This window comes from Phyllobates terribilis, unplaced genomic scaffold (genome assembly GCF_046119375.1).
Source record: "Phyllobates terribilis strain yellow unplaced genomic scaffold, ASM4611937v1 Scaffold_12__6_contigs__length_324123572, whole genome shotgun sequence".
NCBI classification, from domain to species: Eukaryota; Metazoa; Chordata; class Amphibia; order Anura; family Dendrobatidae; genus Phyllobates; species Phyllobates terribilis.
Genome location: NW_027362772.1, coordinates 255,428,623 through 255,452,073, shown reverse-complemented (window position 1 = coordinate 255,452,073; position 23,451 = coordinate 255,428,623). Strand labels below are relative to the sequence as shown.

Sequence of the window (23,451 nt, the reverse complement as noted above, 5' to 3'; positions counted from 1 at the left end):
CATCGCTCCTTCCCCGTGTGTCTCCTCGCTGCAGGGCATCGCTCCTTCCCCGTGTGTCTCCTCGCTGCAGGGCATCACTCCTTCCCTGTGTGTCTCCTTGCTGCAGAGCATCGCTCCTGGTGTAGCCTCGTCTCTCCCTGCCGCTTCCTTTTCAGTCTTTTCCTGCATAGCCATAGAGCGGCACTGACAGCAGACTCCGCCCCTTCCTGTCGGATCACGTGACCTCCTTTAACCCTTTCCGAGCCCTCGTCTCCCCTTCTCTCAGGACCCGTTGCTGAGCGGAGGGTGGAGGGGTTCGGCCTCCGGGAAAAGCCGCCATGGGAGCGACGTAGACCGGGGAAGAAGAGGCCATGATGTAGGAAGAGCCGGCGCCCGCCCTCCTGCCCGCCGGGCACAGCCTGTAAGTGCCATGTACCGGGCCGCACAGGGGCCACTGCTGGACACGCCGGGGCCTACACCGGTGTGAGGAGCCTTGGGGACATATACTGGTATGAGGAGCCATAGACGCCAAACTGCCGATATGTTTGTGTGACGGCTGCAGTCAATCACTATCCTCGCTAATCACGTGCTGCACCTGCTGACTCAGCACTGAGACTAGTGATTGGCTGCAGCTGTCACTTGTATGTACCAGGTCTTATCACTGCAAGAAAGTGAGCAAAATCTTACAGGGACCGCCGGAATAGCTTCTATAAAGACTATTGTGGTGGGCACTGATATCTGGGTTTTGTGAGATCTTAGGACTTTGTCCGACCATGCAAGAAGATGGGAGACCCCTGCCCCATCTCCTGGCCAGGGGAGTAAGCATAAGTGACTATATTGACCACACAGCAGGGGTTTCCAGCAGCTTCTTTCTGTGAGTTAACTTATTTTTCCGACCTGTTTGTTTTATCACAGGAGTGAGTGTGTCTGCTGTCACCAGCCCTGTGAGCTCGTTATATAAATGAAGGCAGTGACATTCAAGCTCAGTGTCCCATTAAAGTGCCCCTGTCAGCAGGATTGTGCTTAGGAAACCACATACACTGTCAGGTAGGCGCCGTTACACTGAGAAAAATAATACCTTTGTTGATGAAATCCGTCCGGTGGTTCTTTTATGATCTTTAGTTTCAGTTCTGCCATAATGATATGCTCGTGCTATGGGGCTCTCATTATGTATTCATGTATTCCGATCTCTGGCCTCTGTGTCATTTCTGTTCAAAAGTGAAAGTTTACATCCCCCAATATGGCCACCACAGCCCGCACATGTGCAATAGCATCTTTTGGTTGCCAAGATGCTACTGCGCATGCGTGGGTGCCATTTTGCTTCAGGAAAAAGAATTTGAGTGCCACGTATGCGCATTAGCATCTCTCGGCGATCAAGACATGCTACTGCGCATGCGCGGCGCCATATTGCTGCTCCTGAATTCGTTTTCCAAAAGCAAAATGGCGCTCGCACATGCGCAGAAGCATCTATCAGCAAATGAGATACTACTGCGCATGCGCTGGCGGCCATTTTGGGAATGTGAATTTCAATGTGACACAGAAATTACAGTCAGTATGTAAAATAGTAGGCAGGTCACTGAAAGAACAGTGACCTGTCACAAGGCACAGATAGGAATACTTGAATACATAAGCATATCATTGTCAGAAATTAAAGTAAAGATTATAAAAGAACCACAGGACGGATTGCATCTACAAAGGTATCATTTTACTCATTTTTGTGATGGCTCCCACCTGACAGTGTATGTAGTTTAGTAAGCACAATCCTCCTGCCAGGTGCTCTTTAAGCTTGTACCTTATGAGGACAGAGGGCTGGTGGCCTCCAAAAACACTCACTCCGGTGATAAAACAAACAAGCAGGGAAATGTTATTTCACAGAAAACAGCAGCTGCAAACCCCTTCTGTGTGGTCAGTATATTCACTTATGTTTCCTCCCATGGTCAGTAGCCGTAGTATGCGACGACCATAAACTTTAGCAGCTCTGCATGTTCGAACGTGGCAAATGAAACAATACATAGCACATTTATATGATTTTCTCCAATAACCCCCCACGACAGCACCAAAGGAGGATGTCACCCCAACCTAATAGGGACAGGAAACACAAAGAGGTTAAATAGCCCCTACCTCATCCTCCCTCCAGTGTTTTTCCTGTCCCTATTGGGATGAAGAGGTCATCCAGGGTGCTCTGTGCCGGCGGCAGACACCCATCATACCTTTAAGCCGGGCAGCTGGGACCGGGCTGTTTTTTCTCCTCCTCCCCTTATGCTGCTCCCGTCTCCTCTGGGACTCGGGACCCCTGTCCCCACCGAGTCCACGCCTGCGGGTAAGGTCCGGTGGGTGTCGGGCTGGAGGCCTCCTCGAGCTCTCCAGCCCCACTCCTCCCCCCTCTCAAGGCGGCCTCTGGCGGTCTCCATAGTGGAGACACGCGCGCTGGATCGCGGAAGTGACGCGGACCGCTGATAACGTCACTTCCGGTGTGTGTTCCACCCTGGAACGCAAGAACTTGGGAAAGGCCGGAAAGTGACGTGGGATGCCGAAAAAGGGTCCCTTAGGTCACTTCCGGGTCTCAGCAAAAAAAAAAAAAAGAATAATAAATAAATAACCCCGCAGGTGATCGCATGTGTTCCTGCTTCACCAATTGGACCAAGGGGGAGGAGCCTTGCCACCCCCCTCCCCAGGGAAAGAGGGAGAGCGCTGATATAAGAGCCCTGGACTGAAGACATCTAAGGTAGGACCTAATCCGTTTTGTATTTTTACACTGGATGGTCAGGAATTTACCTTTTCCATGTCTGCGGAGCCCAGCGCAATTCCAGTCCCCGTAAGTCTGGCACTGGGGGTCCTTTCCTAGGTGCAGGTTAGAATTGATACATTAATTCCCCTTCTCCCTCTTTTTTAGGGGGACAAGGATCCTGCACCAGGAAATAAATCTAGCCGGAAATGTGCTATATGTTCAAAAAAATTATCTTCTTCAAGCAAAAGTTATTAGGGAAGAGCAGCCGTCCCTCATAGACGAAATTAAAGGGATAGTCCGTCAGGGGAGGTTCAGTCTTCATTAGCCTCCTTTTCCCGATCCACTTCTGATTAGCTAAGGTCGATATTCAGGTGGCAAGAGTCGCTAAGAAGACAGTATTGCCATTCGAGGACTCGTCGCAACTAAAGGATCCTCTGGACCGCAAGATGGACAGCCTTCTCAGAAAATCCTGGGAAACATCAGCAGTCCTTCTGAACACAAACGTAGTCTCCACATGTGTTGCACGGTCCATGTCAAGATGGCTCAACCAGCTTGAAGAGCATCTGGCTATGGGCACATCCAGAGAGGAGATACAAGCTTCCCTACCTTTACTGCAGAAGGCCACTGACTTTCTGGCGGATGCTTCAGCGGAATCTGTGAGGGTACCCGCCAGGGCCGCAGTCCTATCTAACTCCACAAGGCGAGCACTATGGCTGAAATCGTGGAACGGTGACGTGGCCTCTAAAATAAAACTTTGTTCCATTCCCTTCAGGGGAGAATATATGTTTGGCCAAGCCCTTGACGACCTCCTGGAGAAAGCGGCTGATAAAAAGAAATCCCTGCCTGAACCCAGACACTACAAGAAGACCCCCTTTCGCCCCCCTCGGGAACAGAATCCCCAGTACAAGGGGAAAGTCAAGTCTGGTCGATGGAGCTACCCCAAAGGGGGGAAAGACAGGAATATTTTTTTTCCCAAAAGGACAGCGACAACAGAAGCGGTGACGCCAGTGCAGTGGGGGGACGAATCATGAAATACCTTCCCCAATGGCAAAAGATCTGCTCCAGTCATTGGGTGTTGAAGGTAATTCAAGAAGGGGTAAAGATCGAATTCTCCTCATATCCTCCAAGAAAAGTAAGGATAACTCGTCTAACCTCCCCGAGATTAAAGACCGCACTGATGTCCGGTCTAAAAAACCTACTATCCTTGGGGGCTATTTCACCGTCCCAAAAACAGAAAGACACACAGACCACTATTTATAATAAGGAAACCAAACGGCACCTACAGAATAATAATAAATCTGAAACCCCTAAACCAATACATCATCTACAGAAGATTCAAAATGGAGTCCATCAGATCAGCAGTTCCCTTGATAGGACAATGATATATGATGGCAACTATTGATTTACAGGACGCATACTATCACGTCCCTATACATCCAACATACCGGAAATTTCGAAGGTTTGCGATGGTTCAAGAGGATCAAACGTTACATTTTCAATTCAATGTATTGCCGTTCGGGATATCCTCAGCACCAAGAATATTTACCAAAATTATGTCAGAGGTAGTGGCTTCAATCAGAAAAGAAAAAATCTGCATCATTCCCTACCTCGACGACTTCTTACTAGTAGGTCCCTCGGTGGAAGCACTCCAGGAAGATCTGCAAAGAACAATTCAAATCCTGACCACCCTAGGGTGGTTGATAAATCATCAAAAGTCAGACCTGGTCCCTGCCACAGAAAAAACGTTCCTGGATGTTCTACTAGACTCCGCCAAACAAACCTCCTTCCTACCAAAAGACAGACAGATACTTTTGAGATCCAAGGTATCGAATCTGAAGACCCTGAACAGGGTGTCCCTAAGGTTTACCATGTCAACCCTCGGCTTCATGACAGCCTGCATCCAGTCCGTAGCCTGGGCTCAGGCTCACAACAGGGGTTCCATGGTCTCAGTTCCCTCTGATAACAGTCACGGTAGACGCCAGCAAGACGGGATGGGGAGCTGTCGCTGCTCAGACCCCCTTCCAAGGGGTCTGGACAGAAGAGACCAGCAGGAGATCCTCCAACTTCCGCGAGTTAAAGGCTGTGGAGGAGGCAATCAAAATGTCGGCTCCAATCATTACGGGGCAAACACGTAAAAGTCTATTCAGACAACATGACTACCTTAGCTCACCTGTCCCATCAAGGGAGTACAAGATACGAGAATCTAAAAAGTATCTCAGCAAGAATATTCTTCTGGGCGGAAAGACATCTTTGTTCCTTATCAGGTCTGCACATAAAAGGCTCAGACAACATCCAGGCCGATTATCTAAGCTGAAGGAATATCCATCCGGGGGAATGGGAGCTGGACTCAGACATTTTCCACATGCTGACCAGACAATGGGGTTGTCCGGAGGTGGACCTCTTTGCAAGACGCCAGAACACCAAGGCAGAAAAATACTTCTCTCTAGATCCGGACGACGTATGCCTGGGGATAGATGCATTCGCTCACCCGTGGCTTTTCCATCTGGCTTACGCTTTTCCCCCAATTCCATTGCTACCCAGGACCTTACAGAAAGTAAGGACCGAGGAGGTCAGAATAATTTTGATAGCCCCACTTTGGCCCAAAAGGAGCTGGTTCCGTGCACTAAACAGTTTAAGCATAGAAGGACCCTTCATTCTGCCAGCTATCAAAAACCTCCATCAGGGCCCAATACTCCATCCAGATTCAGAGAACCTCCATCTAGCGGCCTGGCTTCTGAGTTCACAATCCTGAAGGCAAAAGGACTCTCAGACCGAGTAATTTATACCCTACAAAAAAGTAGGAAACAAATCACAAACTCCATATACAGCTAGATATATAAACCAAATATACCAGATCTTCGGCATCCTGACATGACCCAGATCTTGAATTTTCTACAAGAGGGGCTGGATTTTCAACAAGAGGGGCCTTAGACCCAGCACCCTCAAGGTTCAGATCGCGGCGCTGAGTATCTATTTCGACCAGAGCCTAGCCGAACACTGATGGGTAAAAAGGTTCATGACAGCAGCTACGCGTCTGCGTCCCAGAATAATCAATCACGTTCCCTCCTGGGATCTTAATACCGTCCTTAAAGGTCTGACACTACCACCGTTTGAACCTTTGGCCTCAATAGAGCTGGATAAATTAGCCTGGAAAACAACATTTCTAGTAGCGATTACCACTGCCAGGAGAGTGGGAGAAATCCAGGCCTTCAGTGAATGACCCATATCTGAGAATCCTGGATGATAGGATTATTCTACAACTGGACCCATCTTTCTTGCCAAAGGTAGTCTCAGACTTTCATAGGTCTCAAGAGATAATTCTGCCTTCCTTCTGTCAAAACCCAAAAAATAAAAGGGAAGAAGAATTCCATACTTTGGACGTAAGGCAGGTTGTTCTTCACTACCTCCAAAAGACAGAGGCCTGGATGAAGGATCAGAACCTCTTTATTCAGCCATCTGGTCAGAACTGAGGGAAGAAGGTCCCAAAGGTTACCATCGCTACTTGGATCAAGAAAGCAATTGTGGAATCATATCAGATCCAGAATCTCTCACCACCAGAGAAACTGAAAGCGCACTCTACTAGAGCCATGTCTGTCTCCTGGGCTGAAAAGGCTAGCGCTTCCCTCGAGCAGATATGTAGAGCAGCTACATGGTCCTCGGTCCACACCTTCACCAAGCATTACAAACTTAATTTAATGTCCATTAAAGACTTGGCCTTTGGGCGGAAAGTGCTTCAGGCCATTGTCCCTCCCTAAACATGAGTCTTTGGTGCTGTCGTGGGGGGTTATTGGAGAAAATAGAATTAGACTTACCGGTAATTCGGTTTCTAATAACCCAGCACGACAGCACTGGTAATTCCCTCCCAGGCTTGGTTAGCCAATCATTTAATTTGAATAAATATAATTTGAAGCATCCATACTTGTGTGGTCCTTTATAAAAACACTGGAGGGAGGGGCTATTTAACCTCTGTGTTTCCTGTCCCTATTAGGGTGGGGTGACATCCTCCTTTGGTGCTGTCGTGGTGGGTTATTAGAAACCGAATTACCGGTAAGTCTAATTCTATTTTTTTTTTTTTTTTAACACAACCAATTGTGGAACTTATAATTATTCCAAGATCTATTAATTAAAATGTAGTTTGTTTGTGGGACAAGCCCTTTTAATTGTCAAGTCAATATGGCTGCGGGGAAGTCCCAGAGTCGGCCTTTAATTATACCCAGCAGTTTACAAAGTAAATAACCTTGCAATAGTAAATTCCTATGAATAAGAAAGAAACATTGTTTCTTAGGAGGTCAAAATGTCACGGTCTCTTGGAGGACTGTCGCCACATCTGTCTGCTGATCTGTGGTGTGGATCTATGCATGGCGTATTTTATGAAGCTTGAAAGGACGGATCGTCAGGTTAGAAAAGGGGCAGGTAGTGAGCCATTCTCTACTGCAAGCCTTAAGGGTCAAACAGGGTCTACACAAACCATCAATACATCGGCCTACAAGCCACATGTCCACCTACAGGCATCCATTGACCTCACGGCACTGCTTTCAAAGGCTCTTCTGGTGCAGAACAAGGTGGTAATGGAGGGCTAGCCTCTTCAGTGATGAGTCCCGCTTTTGTCTTGGACAAAATGATAGCCAGAGATTTGACTGGAGACCACGTAGACAACGCAATGAATAGGTTTTCATGAAGGAACATCACACCGGGATTATGCAGAAGCTGGACCCCTCCAGGGTTCATTTGAGGTGCACTAACAGCTATGATTTGGTGTTGGATCCAGTGTTGCTGCCATTTCTCCAGTGTCCCAGGAGCCGTTTTTCAACACTGCACATACCACATGTTGCTTGTGCTACTGTAAGCAGCCTGTGAGGCCTAACTGTGCTCCCATTGCCTACAGCGTCTCCAGACTTGTCTCCCATCGAGCTCATCTGGGAGGTCATTAGTCAGCCGCTATAGAAGAAGAAGCTGCCAGCAGCAGATCTTGATGATTTGCCCGAGTGAATTCAGAACATTCCTCAGACGACCATTAAATAACCTCAGTGATAGCAGCCGAGGCTGTAAGTGCCGGGATTTCTGCACGTGGCTCAGACTCCAGAAGGAATAAATCGAGATGTTTTGAATGTTTTGTTTCCATCATTTGCGTATCAGTAATGCATTTCCATACCTCCACGACTTTTCCTTCTTGGTGCTGTAATTTGTTGAGTTGCCTTCACGAATAAATAAGGACATTGTATATTTGTGGCTCGATAGGAACCATTAGTGTTTACTTGGCGGAAATCTGTTAGCCCATTCATGACGTCTGTGGAAACGCACGCAGCTCTGAAGTGCAAATAAGTGCCCTGATGGTGAGTGTTCAGGTTTTCTGTTTTAGTTGTTTCTTTTCTGCAGCGATCGCATTGTTCTCTTTATATGTCAGACATCAATCATTTCATTATTTGATGTCCCTTTTGAACGTCACTGCAGCTGTTTGTATCATTGCTAGAAAGTTTTTTCTCTGCTGCCTGACATTGCTTCCTTTCCTACAAAGCCCTACGGAAATCTCCGACCAGAGCCAAGAGGTTTGCACCCACAATCTGTGTAATTCTCACATTATTACTTTCTGACATGTCCCTATCTTATTTGGTGAAGGGTTGTCTTAAGAAAAAAACATATTTTCCAATAGAGGGTTTGAGACTTTTATCTATTACCAGAAGGGAAAGTAACTACAAAAAGCATCTCGCCTTATGTAACTTTATATCATGGGGTGTAAATGCCGCTGTTTTCCTGAATCCGGCGTTGTTTTTCTTTTGTTCCTACTCCTCTCCATTCCTGAGATATGGCCCCATCTTCTCTGTGTATATACAGTGGTGGCCAAAAGTATTGGCACCCCTGCAATTCTGTCAGATAATACTCAGTTTCTTCCTGAAAATGATTGCAATCACAAATTCTTTGGTATTATTATCTTCATTTAATTTGTCTTCAGTGAAAAAACACAAAAAGAATTGTCCTAAAGCCAAATTGAATAGAATTCCACACCAAACCTAACAAAGGGGGTGGACAAAAGTATTGGCACTGTTTGAAAAATCATGTGATGCTTCTCTAATTCGTGTAATTAACAGCACCTGTAACTTACCTGTGGCACCTAACAGGTGTTGGCAATAACTAATTCACACTTGCAGCCAGTTAACATGGATTAAAGTTGACTCAACCTCTGTCCTGTGTCCTTGTGTGTACCACATTGAGCATGGAGAAAAGAAAGAAGACCAAAGAACTGTCTGAGGACTTGAGAAACCAAATTGTGAGGAAGCATGAGCAATCTCAAGGCTACAAGTCCATCTGCAAAGACCTGAATGTTCCTGTGTCTTCCGTGCGCAGTGTCATCAAGAAGTTTAAAGCCCATGGCACTGTGGCTAACCTCCCTAGATGTGGACGGAAAAGAAAAATTGACGAGAGATTTCAACGCAAGATTGTGCGGATGGTGGATAAAGAACCTCGACTAACATCCAAACAAGTTCAAGCTGCCCTGCAGTCCGAGGGTACAACAGTGTCAACCCGTACTATCCGTCGGCGTCTGAATGAATAGGGACTGTATGGTAGGATACCCAGGAAGACCCCACTTCTTACCCCGAGACATAAAAAAGCCAGGCTGGAGTTTGCCAAAACTTACCTGAGAAAGCCTAAAACGTTTTGGAAGAATGTTCTCTGGTCAGATGAGACAAAAGTAGAGCTTTTTGGGAAAAAGCATCAACATAGAGTGTACAGGAAAAAAAAAGGCATTCAAAGAAAAGAACACGGTCCCTACAGTCAAACATGGCGGAGGTTCCCTGATGTTTTGGGGTTGCTTTGCTGCCTCTGGCACTGGACTGCTTGACCGTGTGCATGGCATTATGAAGTCTGAAGACTACCAACAAATTTTGCAGTATAATGTAGGGCCCAGTGTGAGAAAGCTGGGTCTCCCTCAGAGGTAATGGGTCTTCCAGCAGGACAATGACCCAAAACACACTTCCAAAAGCACTATAAAATGGTTTGAGAGAAAGCACTGGAGACTTCTAAGGTGGCCAGCAATGAGTCCAGACCTGAATCCCATAGAACACTTGTGGAGAGATCTCAAAATGGCAGTTTGGAGAAGGCACCCTTCAAATATCAGGGACCTGGAGCAGTTTGCCATAGAAGAATGGTCTACAATTCCAGCAGAGCATTGTAAGAAACTCATTGATGGTTACCGGAAGTGGTTGTTCGCAGTTATTTTGGCTAAATGTTGTGCAACCAAGTATTGGGCTGAGGGAGCCAATACTTTTGTCTGGCCCATTTTTGGAGTTTTGTGTGAAATGATCAATGATTTGATTTTTGCTTCATTCTCTTTTGTGTTTTTTCATTGAAGACGATAATAATACCAAAGAATTTGTGATTACAATCATTTTCAGGAAGAAACTGAGTATTATCTGACAGAATTACAGGGGTGCCAATACTTTTGGCCACCATTGTCTATCTAGTCTTGTTAACCAAATGGGTGTGGTTCTCAAGAAGCCACCCACAGAGAAGAAACTAGGGTCACGCCCACTTGTATAAACCCCTAGATATGTGTACAAGGAAGAAGGGGCCCATATCTCCGGAACGGAGAGGCGCAGGAACAAAAGTAAAACATTGCCAGATTCAGGAGAACAGCGGCGTTTACACCAGGGGGAAAAAAAATTACAGGCCCTCTTTAAAAAGCCAATTGATTTCATTGAGTACTGTGTGACGCCCCGTTTGCCCTGTGGTGGCGCTATTGACAGATGATCTCACAGATTTCAGCTGATAAGTGCATTGTTAGAGGAGCCTTCAAACACCAGCTTGTCCATGCCCTTTGAGGTAGGACTTCCATTGCTGATGTGACGCTCTCGTTTTTCGGGAATCTTGATGTTTCTGATACAATCCCAGCTGTGGAGCTATTCCCAGCAATGTGTCCTTGCAAGACGGATCACCCAGTAAGGTGTCGTTCCGTTCTGCGTCTACTGTCCAGAGCTCGTTCCTGGTGATGCTGGATTTTACATCAAAGGAGATTTCCAGCCCTTTATAGACTTTTACTCCAAGCTGAGAGTACCCGCCAGCCGACATTCTCCGTAGCCGCGGAGCCATTTCTGGGTGGAGCGAGGGCGTTTTGGCATCTGCAGACTGGTAAATGAGCTGCCTTCCTTTGTAATGCTGGGGCCCTAGGTCTGGACATTTGTCGTCTAGGTTCATTGGTGTCATACTTTGTGGTGTCACAATTACTGATGTTTTTCTGTGTCTATACCTAGTGCACATCTCTCTGTATGCCTTTATTATGGTACGTAATCCATACATCTCTTATTTTGCATATTGAATTGACTTTTGGAATCACGAGCGGTGTAACCTGAGCATCTTTTTACCTTATGACGTCCTTCCACGGTCCCCAAGACTGCGCTTACAGATGGGTACCTTTTCCTTTTGGAGGAAGCTATTGTTTTGCTCCTTAAAGAGGACCTGTCACCTGGTCAAGTGTACAATTTTTATTCTTATTTTATCAGCGCTGCTCCGCAGAGTATTTAGCTTTTTTTTTAATCCTCTACACGGTTCCAGAGATATACACTGCTCAAAAAAATAAAGGGAACACTTAAACAACAGAATAGAACTCCAAGTAAATCAAACTTCTGTGAAATCAATCTGTCCACTTAGGAGGCAACACTGATTGACAATCAATTTCACATGCTGTTGTGCAAATGGAATAGACAATAGATGGAAATTATTGGCAATTATCAAGACGCCCTCAATAATGGAGTGGTTCTGCAGGTGGGGACCACAGACCACATCTCAGTACCAATGCTTTCTGGCTGATGTTTTGGTCACTTTTGAATATTGGTTGTGCTTTCACACTCGTGATAGCATGAGACGGACTCTACAACCCACAGAAGTTGCTCAGGTAGTGCAGCTCATCCAGGATGGCACATCAATGTGAGCTGTGGCAAGAAGGTTTGCTGTGTCTGTCAGCATAGTGTCCAGAGGCTAGAGGCGCTACCAGGAGACAGGCCAGTACACCAGCAGATGTGGAGGGGGCCGTAGGAGGGCAACAACCCAGCAGCAGGACCGCTACCTCCGCCTTTGTGCAAGGAGGAACAGGAGGAGCACTGCCAGAGCCCTGCAAAATGACATCCAGCAGGCCACAAATATGCATGTGTCTGCACAAACTGTTAGAAACCGACTCCATGAGGGTGGTATGAGGGCCCGACGTCCACAGATGGGGGTTGTGCTCACAGCCCAACACCGTGCAGGACGCACTGAGCACATGTGACAGAGTCTGGAGACGCCTTGGAGAGCAATCTGCTGCCTGCAACATCCTTCAGCATGACCGGTTTGGCAGTGGGTCAGTAATGGTGTGGGGTGGCATTTCTTTGGAGGGCCGCACAGCCCTCCACGTGCTTGCCAGAATTAGCCCAACTGCCTTTAGGTACCGAGATGAGATCCTCAGACCCCTTGTGAGACCATATGCTGGTGCGGTTGGCCCTGGACAATGCCAGACCTCATGTGGCTGGAGTGTGTCGGCAGTTTCTGCAAGATGAAGGCATTGAAGCTATGGACTGGTCTGCCCGTTCCCCAGACCTGAATCGGATTGAGCACATCTGGGACATCATATCTCGCTCCATCCACCAACGTCGCGTTGCACCACAGACTGTCCAGGAGTTGGCGGATGCTTTAGTCCAGGTCTGGGAGGAGATCCCACAGGAGACCATCCGCAACCTCATCAGGAGCATGCCCAGGCGTTGTAGGGAGGTCACACAGGCACGTGGAGGCCACATACAATACTGAGCCTCATTTTGACTTGTTTTAAGGACATTACATCAAAGTTGGATCAGCCTGTAGTGTGCTTTTCCACTTTAATTTTGGGGGTGACTCCAAATCCAGGCCTCCATTGGTTAATAAACTTGATTTCCATTGATGATTTTTGTGTGATTTTGTTGTCAGCACATTCAACTTTGTACAGAACAAAGTATTCAATGAGAATATTTAATTCATTCAGATCTAGGATGTGTTATTTGAGTGTTCCCTTTATTTTTTTGAGCAGTGTAGGATAACTTTTAAGGTCTTTTGCAAGTGGGCGTGGTTCACAGGCTCTTCGGGGGCATGTCTATAGGCTGCTTTGTATAATTTGCCTATGATCCACGCCCCGTTGTAAAGACCATAAAAATCCTCTCTAAATATAAAAAGACCCAGATCTCTGGAACCATATGGAGGATTAAATAAAAAAAATAGAATAATCAGAGGGGCAGCAATAGATAAAATAAGGGCAAAATCTGGACACTTTTGACTTGTTGACAGATCCTCTTTACAGGATCAGACATTAAAGGGGATGTCCAAGCTTGGGGCTCAAGTCTGCAGTCACTCTTGTGAGTTTTTTCAGTGTGCACACTGTCAAGATTGTCCGCTGCTGCGAGCGGTCGGATGCAAGTATGTGGTCACTTGCTGACTAGATGTGTGTTGCCTTGCTTATTTCAAGTGAATTGAGCGAGGCTGGACACATCTAGTCGGAATGTGGCTAGAAGTATGCAAATTGTGTACTTTTGGTCACATGACCGTCTGCATCGGAAAATCCTGACCGTTTTCTCCAGAGAATCTTGACAGTGCGCTCTCAGGATTCACAGGTCTGTAGTCAAATAGATTTGAGCCCGAAACCTGGACAACCCCTTTAACTTATAAGGCAGCTACTTCCTATAGGTGGCAATAAGAGAGCATTTTCCTCTGGTTTCCGTTCTTTTGGCATACTTTGTTAGAAAACCTTTTTTTTTGTTCTTGGTACAGAGGCATCCTGCAGAAAAAGTATACTGCATGAGAGATTTTTACCTATAATGGGAATCCATGAGTTCAGCAGGTCGCTGTGTGCCCGTAAAGTATACTAGGATACTTAGGATGAAAGCCAAATTAGAATCTGTTTGCAGACTTGTATTTCGGGGTTTTTCCCCTTTCCAGTGCAAAGCATGAGATATGATTTGGCTGGATAAGAGTCCTCTGATTCGGATAATTTCACAGAGGAGCATTGCAGGCCTTATAAGTCTCCTTACTTTGCAATGCCACTCTCCACAAGTAGAAACCCTACCCCTTAAGCCCCCAGTCAGAGGCTTCTAATACAGCCAAATCAGATCTTATGCTTTGCACTAAGGAGGGGTCACCCCCCGAAACAGTGTCTTCAAACTTGAGCTTCTGGCTTTGCTTTTATCCTAAGTCCCGTTTCAAGACTTGTTAAGAATTGATATTGACTTTTAGAATTGCTAAATTCTATAGATGGCGCTAGAGTTCAAGTCATTTTTTCTTTCTGAAGAGTCAATTTGCATATTTAACTTCCCAGAGGAGCACTGCATGGCCTATAAGTCTCCTTACACTGGCATGTCGCCCTCCACAAGGAGAAACGTTGCCCCTTAACTTGATAGAACGCAATCTTTTCTGTTACCTCTTTATACCGAACACCTCTGCGTGTACAACTACAACTCTCAACATGGCCTGACAGCAGCCGAAATAAGAGTTGTAGTTTTATTATCCTCCTGTTGAAGTCGCTGTGATAGTGGGAATATCTCACCGCTATGTATTTCCATAAAGTGCTGCGTGTAAAATCACAGGAAAGTGAATTTTACATGTTAGATGTGATGGCATATCGCTGGGATCTCTGGGGTCCTTAGAGTGAGAGGACTACATTTCTAATTGAGCTCTGCGTCCCCTCCTGAGTTTTCTCTGGACGGCGGCTCTCCAGCCTCGTGGCTGAACTGGGAAATAAAGCCAGGCTTGTTCTGGCTACCAAGTCTGTATGGATATGCTATAACTTTACAAGTTGGGAATACCCCTTTAAGTCCTATCAGTTCTGGTTAACCTTTAACACAGGGCAGGACTGTGACCAAAGTGTCACTTCAGGAAACATCAGCAAATGATCTAGTCGGCGTCAAGATTCCGAACGTTACAGATTTATGGCATGGATCCTCTTAATATGGGCTGCCGGGACTTAAGTGGGACGGTAAGTAAAGGGTCTTTATGGCAATTAATATACTTTTGATCCACATAATCTCCTTTATTGATCATACCAGAATTTTTAGGTGAGGGCCGTTACGGATTATTTCCATGAAAGCCCCAATCATTACCTCTAGCTGCCAGTGCGGGATTTGCATCTGGCAATGTCTTCTATATGGTTGGGGGGCTATCGTGTCACGGGCGCAGGTATTAGTCTTTTGATACTCCTCCATTGAGATCATTGATTTCTTCAACTGAAGGGTTTGTCCTAATTGCCCAATTTTGTCATGAAAACGGGAGCCAAGAATTTTTATTAACCCAACAAATCCAATTTCAGCCATAACGAACAATCATCAGTTTCCGGTTGGGTGAGTTGGATTTATTTTTTTTTAAGCGGGCCAAAAAATTGGGGCCATCAATGAACGATTGTTCGTCAACGCATTTTCATCTAATTTGGATGGGGGCCTGAAGAAAGGCCGAATTGGAGCGACCATGTATCACATAGATACCAGTTCATCTAAATATACATAATAACCTCTCCATTAATCTAAACCATTATATAGAAATTATTAGTCGGTCTGCAAGTTTTTGCCATGTACACTGAGTTGCATGATGTAGGGGCGGAGGCATTGATTCCAGCGATGTCACTTACTGGGCTGCTTACTGGCATGATACAATCAGTTTTCTCTGCTGCAGATCTAGCAGAGCTTGGAATGCTGAGCTCTGTATAACCCCACCCACAACACTGACTGGCAGCCAATTAGTGGTGGGGGGCGTGGTTGGACTACAAAACATGAGACACCTAGTCCTTTAGTGATAATCTCCTGCTGATGAAACCCTGATTTTTCATTGAAACAGCAACACACAGCCTAGTAAGTGACACATCACTGGAATCAGGGTCTCAGCCTCTACATCATGCAGCACTCAGATTACATAGCTAAAACTTGCTGACAGATTCCCTTTAAGGCTGTGTGCCCACGATGCGTTTTTTAAGCGTTTGTGCTGCGGCAATTCCACTGCAGAAATGCTTAAAAAATGCATGGTAGAAGGTCTGCCATGTTCCCCAATGATAATCCGCATGTGCTGTGCACATGCTGCGGAAATTTCCGCTGCGGGTTATCATTGCGGAAAAAAACTCCGCACTACCAATTATTTTGCGGAAGCGCGGCATTTTCGCCGCCATTGACTTGCATTGGAACGCTTGGATTCAGCATCACTGCATCTGTACATGCGGAATCCAAGCGTTTCAATGTGCGGATGGTACCCGGGTCTGGAGGACAGGAGACTCTCCTCCGGACCCGGGTACCATAGAACCTGTAAAAAAAAAGAATAAAATAAAAAATAAATCTATACTTACCTTCTGATGGCCCCCGGTGTCTTTATTCGATGCGTCTTGGCCTGCCGGCAGATCGCGGTGGACTGAAGGACCTGCGCTGACGTCATAGTCATGTGACAGGTCACGCGACCGCTGACGTCGGCAGGTCCTTCAGTTTACCGCGAGCTGCCGGCAAGCCAGGACGCATCGAATAAAGACAGCGGGGGCCATCAGAAGGTAAGTATAGATTTATTTATGTTTTGTTTACCATTCTTTACGGTCACACTATATAAATCCATGCTGGTTGCATGGATTTATATAGTGTGACCAAGTTGTCAAGCACTTTCCAAGTGATGCTAATCGCCTGGAAAGTGCTGGTCAATCTGCATGCGGAAACGCATGTGAAGAACGCTTCACATCCGCATGTCCCTGGCAGGAAAACGCATGTACAATCTGGAGATGCAGAAACGCTCAGGAAAAATCCTGAGCATTTCTGCATCGTGGGCACATAGCCTAACAAACAGAATAATTTAAGAAAGATCAGCCATGATGTTTGCTAAGCAGTGAGCCAGAACTTGCCCGTCTGATATTGAGGAGGGGGTGCCTGGAGATACGCGCTTGTACCCTCCGCCATCATTTCTGGTTCCCACAGTGATGGAGAAAGACAGAGTGCAGACACAGCAGTGGACCGTGTATTATTCAGTAGGAAAATATGAAGTGACTGGAGGATTCTGGATTATATTTATTTATTTTTACCAAAACCTGACATTTTCCGGTGAAGTTGGAGCTGACGTGACATTATGGTGCCGGGGAGGATAAGATGCCACCATTCTTCCCTTCCCACATTCCTCATCTTCCTCAGATTTGCTTGTCATCTTTCCTGAATTGAAATTTTGGTTTTGCATTTAATTAAAAAAAAAAAAAAAAAAAACAACTACCAAATTTTCCTCTGTAAACAAAAAATGTACAGTCATATGAAAAAGTTTGGGCACCCCTATTAATCTTAAGCTTAATGTTCTATAAAAATTGGTGTTTTTGCAACAGCTATTTCAGTTTGATATATGTAATAACTGTTGGATACAGTAATGTTTCTGCCTTGAAATGAGGTTCATTGTACTAACAGAAAATGTGCAATCTGCATTCAAACAAAATTTGACAGGTGCATAAGTATGGGCACCTCACCAGAAAAGTGACATTAATAGTTAGTAGATCCTCCTTTTGCAAAAATAACAGCCTCTAGTCGCTTCCTGTAGCTTTTAATGAGTTCCTGGATCCTGGATGAAGGTATTTTTGACCATTCCTCTTTACAAAACAATTCCAGTTCAGTTAAGTTTGATGGTCACCGAGCATGGACAGCCCTCTTCAAATGATCCCACAGATGTTCAATGATATTCAGGTCTGGGGACTGGGATGGCCATTCCAGAACATTGTAATTGTTCCTCTGCATGAATGCCTGAGTAGATTTGGAGCGGTGTTTTGGATCATTGTCTTGCTGAAAGATCCATCCACTTTGTAACTTCATATTTATCACTGATTCTTGAACACTATTGTCAAGAATCTGCTGATACTGAGTGGAATCCATGCGTCCCTCAACTTTAACAAGATTCCCAGTGCCAGCATTGACCACACAGCCCCAAAGCATGATGGAACCTCCACCAAATTTTACTGTGGGTAGCAAGTGTTTTTCTTGGAATGCTGTGTTTTTTTGCCACCATGCATAACGCCTTTTTGTATGACCAAATAACTCAATCTTGATTTCATCAGTCCACAGGACCTTCTTCCAAAAAGAAATTGGCTTCTCCAAATGTGCTTTTGCATACCTCAGCCAACTCTGTTTGTGGCGTGCTTGCAGAAACGGCTTCTTTCGCATCACTCTCCCATACAGCTTCTCCTTGTGCAAAGTGCCTTGTATAGTTGACCGATGCACAGTGACACCATCTGCAGCAAGTTGATGCTGCAGCTCTCTGGAGGTGGTCTGAGGATTGTCCTTGACTGATCTCACCATTCTTCTTCTCTGCCTTTCTGATGTTTTTCTTGGCCTGCCACTTCTGGCCTTAACAAGAACTGTCCCTGTGTTCTTCCATTTCCTTACTATGTTCCTCACAGTGGAAACTGACAGGTTAAATCTCTGAGACAGCTTTTTGTATGCTTCCCCTGAACAACTATGTTGAATAATCTTTGTTTTCAGATCATTTGACAGTTGTTTTGAGGAGCACATGATGCCACTCTTCAGAGGAGATTCAAACAGGAGAACAACTTGCAAGTGGCCACTTTAAGTAGCTTTTCTCATGATTGCATACACCTGGCTATAAAGTTCAAAGCTCCATGAGGTTACAAAACCAAAAAAAGTGCTTTAGTAAGTCAGTAAAAAGTAGGTAGGAGTATTTAAAACAAGAAAATGATAAGGGTGCCCATACTTATGCACCTTTCAAATTTTGTTTGAATGCAGATTGCACATTTTCTGTTAGTACAATAAACCTCATTTCAAGGCAGAAACATTACTGTGTCCAACAGTTATTACATATATCAAACTGAAATAGCTGTTGCAAAAACACCAATTTTTATAAAACATTAAGCTTAAGATTAATAGGGGTGCCCAAACTTTTTCATATGACTGTATCCTCAGTTTACATTAGATGGCCGAAGAGCAAGTTACCAGATGTAAATGCACGGGTAGCTTTAGTGATCAGACTCTGCAGGACGTTGACCTCTCGATGTAAACCAATGAGCCCTGACCCCGCACCACCTTATGATAAGTCTTATCTGAACGTGTGAACTCTTCCCTCCGGCCTGTGTATCATACGATTATGTAATCCTGGCCGAACGGGGAATTCAGCGTCTCACACTCTGCTCAATCCGTGTTATACAATAATTATTAAAGGCCTTCAGCTCGGTCTCGAGCCATGGCGACTTGATGGATGAACGCCCTGTAGGAAGATCGATCTTGTGCAGCCTAGATGGGTCTTCTCCACCGTTATCTTTATAGGATCAAGCCATCAGGTTGCTGGTCTTCCTCTTCGCCTCGTTCCTTCTATTCTTCCGCCCAACCCATATCTTCCCCACACATGTACTATAGAGGGACAGTTGCAAGGCGCCCATACACAATTTATATCTTTTGCCAAAATTTGCATGTGCCGCCTACATTTATTAAAAAATGCATGGAATTTGTCGCCAGGTTTTTAGCACCTAATCCGAGAGCAGTATCATGTAGGGGCAGAGACCCTGATTCCAACAATTTATCGCTTACCGGGCTCCTTGCTACGGTTTTGATAAAAATCCTGGTGTTCTCCGCTGCAGATCTAGCAGTTCTCTGAATACTGAACTCTGTATAACCCCGCCCACATCACTGATTGACAGCTTTCTGCCTATGCACAGTGTACACAGAGCTGCCAATTAGTGGTGTGAGCGGGGTTATACATGGCAGAAGGTTTACTAAGCCTGTAGTGATCTCCTGCTGATAAAACAGGGATTTTATTCAAGCAGCCCAGTAAGTGACACATCACTGGAATTTTAAAATAAGGTCTCTGACTTCTTGTGACCATTTGGTGACAACACAGAGCGGACCCTACAATGGTGGATTCACAGCAAAGAGACACAAAATTAAAGGCTATAGGTGATAATACTCCAAAATATCCCAACAAATATTACAATTTGTCCCTGGACTGAAGGGTCACTTTTAAGGCTTACTAGGCTGGTCTGATCAAACAAAGGATCTACTGTTGCAGAAATTGCCGAAAAGTTACTGCTGCCTTGAAAGTGTCTACAATGGGTGAGTATCAGCGACTGGACCATGGAGAATTGGAAGAAGGTGGCCTGGTCAGCTGAATCACATTTTCTTTCCCGTCATGGGGACGGCCGAGTGCGTGTTCTTTGCTTCCGTGAGAAAAAGAAGGCACTGGGGGAAGAAGACAAATCGGCAGAGGCAGAGTGATGCTCTGGGCAATATTCTGTCGGGAAACCTTGGCTACTGGCATTGATGTGGCTATGACCTGTACCACCTACCTAAACACTAAATGGACCCAGTATTCTCCATCATGGCAGTAGTATTCCCTAATGGCAGTACCAGTTTCAGCATGATAATGCCCCCTTGTCACGTTGCAAAGGTCTGAAGTCCATGATGTTGACTTGGCCTCCAAATTTCCCAGATCTTAATCTGATCGAGCATCTTTGGGATGTGCTGGAAAAAAAAAACCAAGTCCGATCCATGAAGATCCCACTTTACAATTTAGAGGACAGGAAGGACCTGCTGCTGATGCCTCCGTGCCTTTCATCACCAGTCACCTTTAGTGATCATGTGAAGTCCATGCATCGATGGGTCAGAGCTGTTGAACAGTGTTGGAGTATCGTGTTTGTTTCCCCTACAGAATTGGTTGCAGGAGTGCTTCATTTAAAGGTCTAAAAAAACATTGCTTACCTGCTACATGACGACACTTGTAACACTTCCTCATTCCAAAACCGACATGGGATTCTTGTTTGTTGCAATTATTTCCTGGTTTCTACATTATTAGAAATGATTCATCTTTGTTTACCATGAAACGTTTACCCCAAGTTGTACATCTGAAATGTCTGTCGTAGGTGTATCCACAAACCTGCGTAATAGAGAGCGAGGTGCAGCAGGTCGCCATGGCATGCTGACACTATAAAATCTGTGAAGGGGCTATATTGTTCCGCTTGTAAGGAAGTTCCCTCAATTATGCTTGAAATGGAGGGCAACTCATTTCTTCTGTATTTGCAGACAAGCTATTGCAGAAACCTTTTGTAAGGTGGTGAGTGTCCAGACATGTTGCTAATCTATCATGGAGGTCAGGATGTGCCACATTAGTCGAGGGGCTTCACCAGCTCATAAAAGTGACATTACATCACGGCGAAATGTGGGTGAGTGTGAAAGCTCGAAAAGGGCCTTGCTACTTCCCTTAATACACGTTGAGGGGGGCGCAAAGTGCTACTTAGACTCTGATCTGATGGAAAGTAGTACCGCAAGTTAAAGGTGTGGTCCTATAAACCATATTTTTCACCTATACTTAGGACAGTAGATTTATGTGCAATCACTGTAAGTCCAGCAGCTGAGACCCCCACCGATCCGGAGTTAAGTGGAGTGGCTAGGCACAAATGAAGATGCTTTACGGGGTTAGATGAAAGAAAGTGGAATAGTCTTTCCAAGTTCTAAGCCAATGAGACGCTACTTGAGTCCGGAGCCACGGAGCGGTGCCGCGGAGCGGTGCCGCGGCTTTACTCGAGCCACGGAGCGGTGCCGCGGCTTTACTCGAGTCACGGAGCACTCGCATGGGTCTTCACAACCTCTAAATTAAGGAGTTTTGCCAGGGATCTTGGACTTCGAGCTGAGAGGAAGCTTCTAGAAACATCTGAAGCTCCACCCTTTTGATGCTCATCGCAATTAACATTTTTGAAAACTGAACGGTTTTATATACATACCGGTAGTTTTGCATTTTTACCATATGATATTTCTTTCCTGTGCTCTTTGAACTCTTTATTTGCCTCATAACTTTTGGTAGCAGATCAACTAGTCAAATATTAAGCTTTGTCATCCCCAGGGGACAAGGACTCATCACGTATAAAATGCTCTTTAAATATTAACCTTTGAATTAACATTTTATGAATTCTTCATTCAAACGATTGAAACGGGACCGGAGAGTTGGCTGTATATACAAGTCCAATTTTCATTAGGGTCTATGTGAGCACTTAGCCGTGACCGTGATTATATTACATGATCATGAACCAGTGACATCGTTCAGTTTTCTTTGGATTGGGCTATATGGTTTCCATAGTGCTTTGGTATTATTTATTTTTTTCTTATACACAAATGCTATATAATTTTGTAATTAATCATATCCTCATAGACCCGCTGGCAAACAGTCTGAAATTTTGCCTTTTCAGTACTTCCCCAGCTTACCGGTTGCCATAAGTGACGCTAAACCTGCCTTCTTACAACGCATTCTCACTGTTTTGTCCCATGCGTGCGCTGTGAGCAACTGCTCTGACTGCCCGTGTGTGTGGCGTCAAGTACATTGGAAAAGGCCCGGGCAGATGTCAATCCCAAGCATTTTATATGGCCCATGTAGCTGAGAGTGTGGACTTGGATATATTACAAAATTATGTAACCTTAAAGAGGACTTGAGACCGGTCACTTGCCATAATCATATAAGTTTGTTAAGGAGTCTAAATGCCGCTGTTCTCCTGAATCCGACAATGTTTTTCTCTTGCTCCTGCTCCTCTCCATTCCTGAGATATGGCCCCCTCTTTCCTGTGTGTAATTCTTGCCTGGTTAGCCATGTGGGCGTGGTCTTCAAGAAGACGCCCCTGCGGAACAGTTCATGACCACATCCATTGGCTAAAAGACTAGACTTGTATACAGGGAAGAGGAGGCCATATCTCTGGAACGGAGAGGTGCAAAAGAAAAACATCGCCGGATTCAGGGGAACAGCGGCAATTAAACCAGGTAAAAACATATTTAAATAGCGCATGTCAAGTCTTCTAGGGTATTTAATTAAAAAAAATAATAATAGAAATATCCAGTAATATTCCCCACATTTTATTATAGGACTACACGGGTTCTGTTGTCTTTTTGTTCCTGTTTATCTGAATATCCGAAACTAATAATTGTAAGAAATAATTGAGACATCAGGAAGTCGATCTGTAATAATAAAACATCCGTACACTTCCTATTATCTGGTGGGAATTGTACGCTGCTATGTGGAAGTGCGGCTTGTGGCCATTGTGTACCAAGGTTTGGCAAGATGATTTAGGGGAAGTGGCTGCAATTTCTTCTTTGCAAGAAAAGTTGGGAAACAATGTGATCCCGCCCTTGTCTTTTCTTTCTTTACCCATCCCATCACCACTTTGGCCCTTTTTATCACAGTTTTGCAGCGATCCACCATATTGTCTTATGTTTTATTTATTTATTTTCCTGCTTTTGTCTATTGTTATATATAAACGATTCCTTTATAGCACTGGTTGGATTCTTCATTTCCACGGAAAGGATTGTTTAACAGACAACGATTTTTATTATATATGCTCAGAAGTGTCCGAATTGCATGCAAAATCATAAACCCATCCCACTATAGAGCCTAGCCTAGAACTGCAAATGTCGTTTTATTACTGCTGGTAAACCGGATAAGTAGGTGCAAGGTGCCCAACCTTCATCTGGCTCCTGCCTCGTCTATGAATGGGTTATTTTGCTGGTTCGTTGAGTGATCGTCGGCATGTTTACGTGGGGCGGATAAGTGTGAATGAGCGGGTAAGTGTGAATTCTCAGCCCATCTAAATGCAGCTTTTAATCACCCCATGCACTTTAGATTGTGGTCAGCCGAACGATGGTTCTGCCAATTGTTCAGACGGCAGCTATCTGTGAAGAGCGCTCCTGTTTTCCCCGAGAGCTGCTGCCAGACCTCACCGGTGGCGCCTTATCTCAGGGAGAACAGAAGGGTCAGCAGTCTCGAAATCGAACATTCGTGAT

General features: G+C 45.2%; 1 protein-coding gene across 6 annotated transcripts in view; it reads left to right on the top strand.

The window, feature by feature from the left end:
• Nucleotides 1–191: 191 nt before the first annotated feature.
• NADK (NAD kinase) overlaps nt 192–23,451 on the top strand; it is a 53,838-nt gene continuing 30,578 nt past the window's right edge. For 3 of the 6 annotated variants that reach the window (XM_073656872.1, XM_073656866.1, XM_073656869.1), the window contains exon 1: nt 192–400. The gene's annotated coding sequence lies outside the window, so the exon portion shown is untranslated. Of the gene's footprint in view, nt 489–14,520; nt 14,670–23,213; nt 23,233–23,451 lie in introns of those variants that run through there. The other 3 variants (XM_073656868.1, XM_073656867.1, XM_073656871.1) reach the window with 3 other exon arrangements.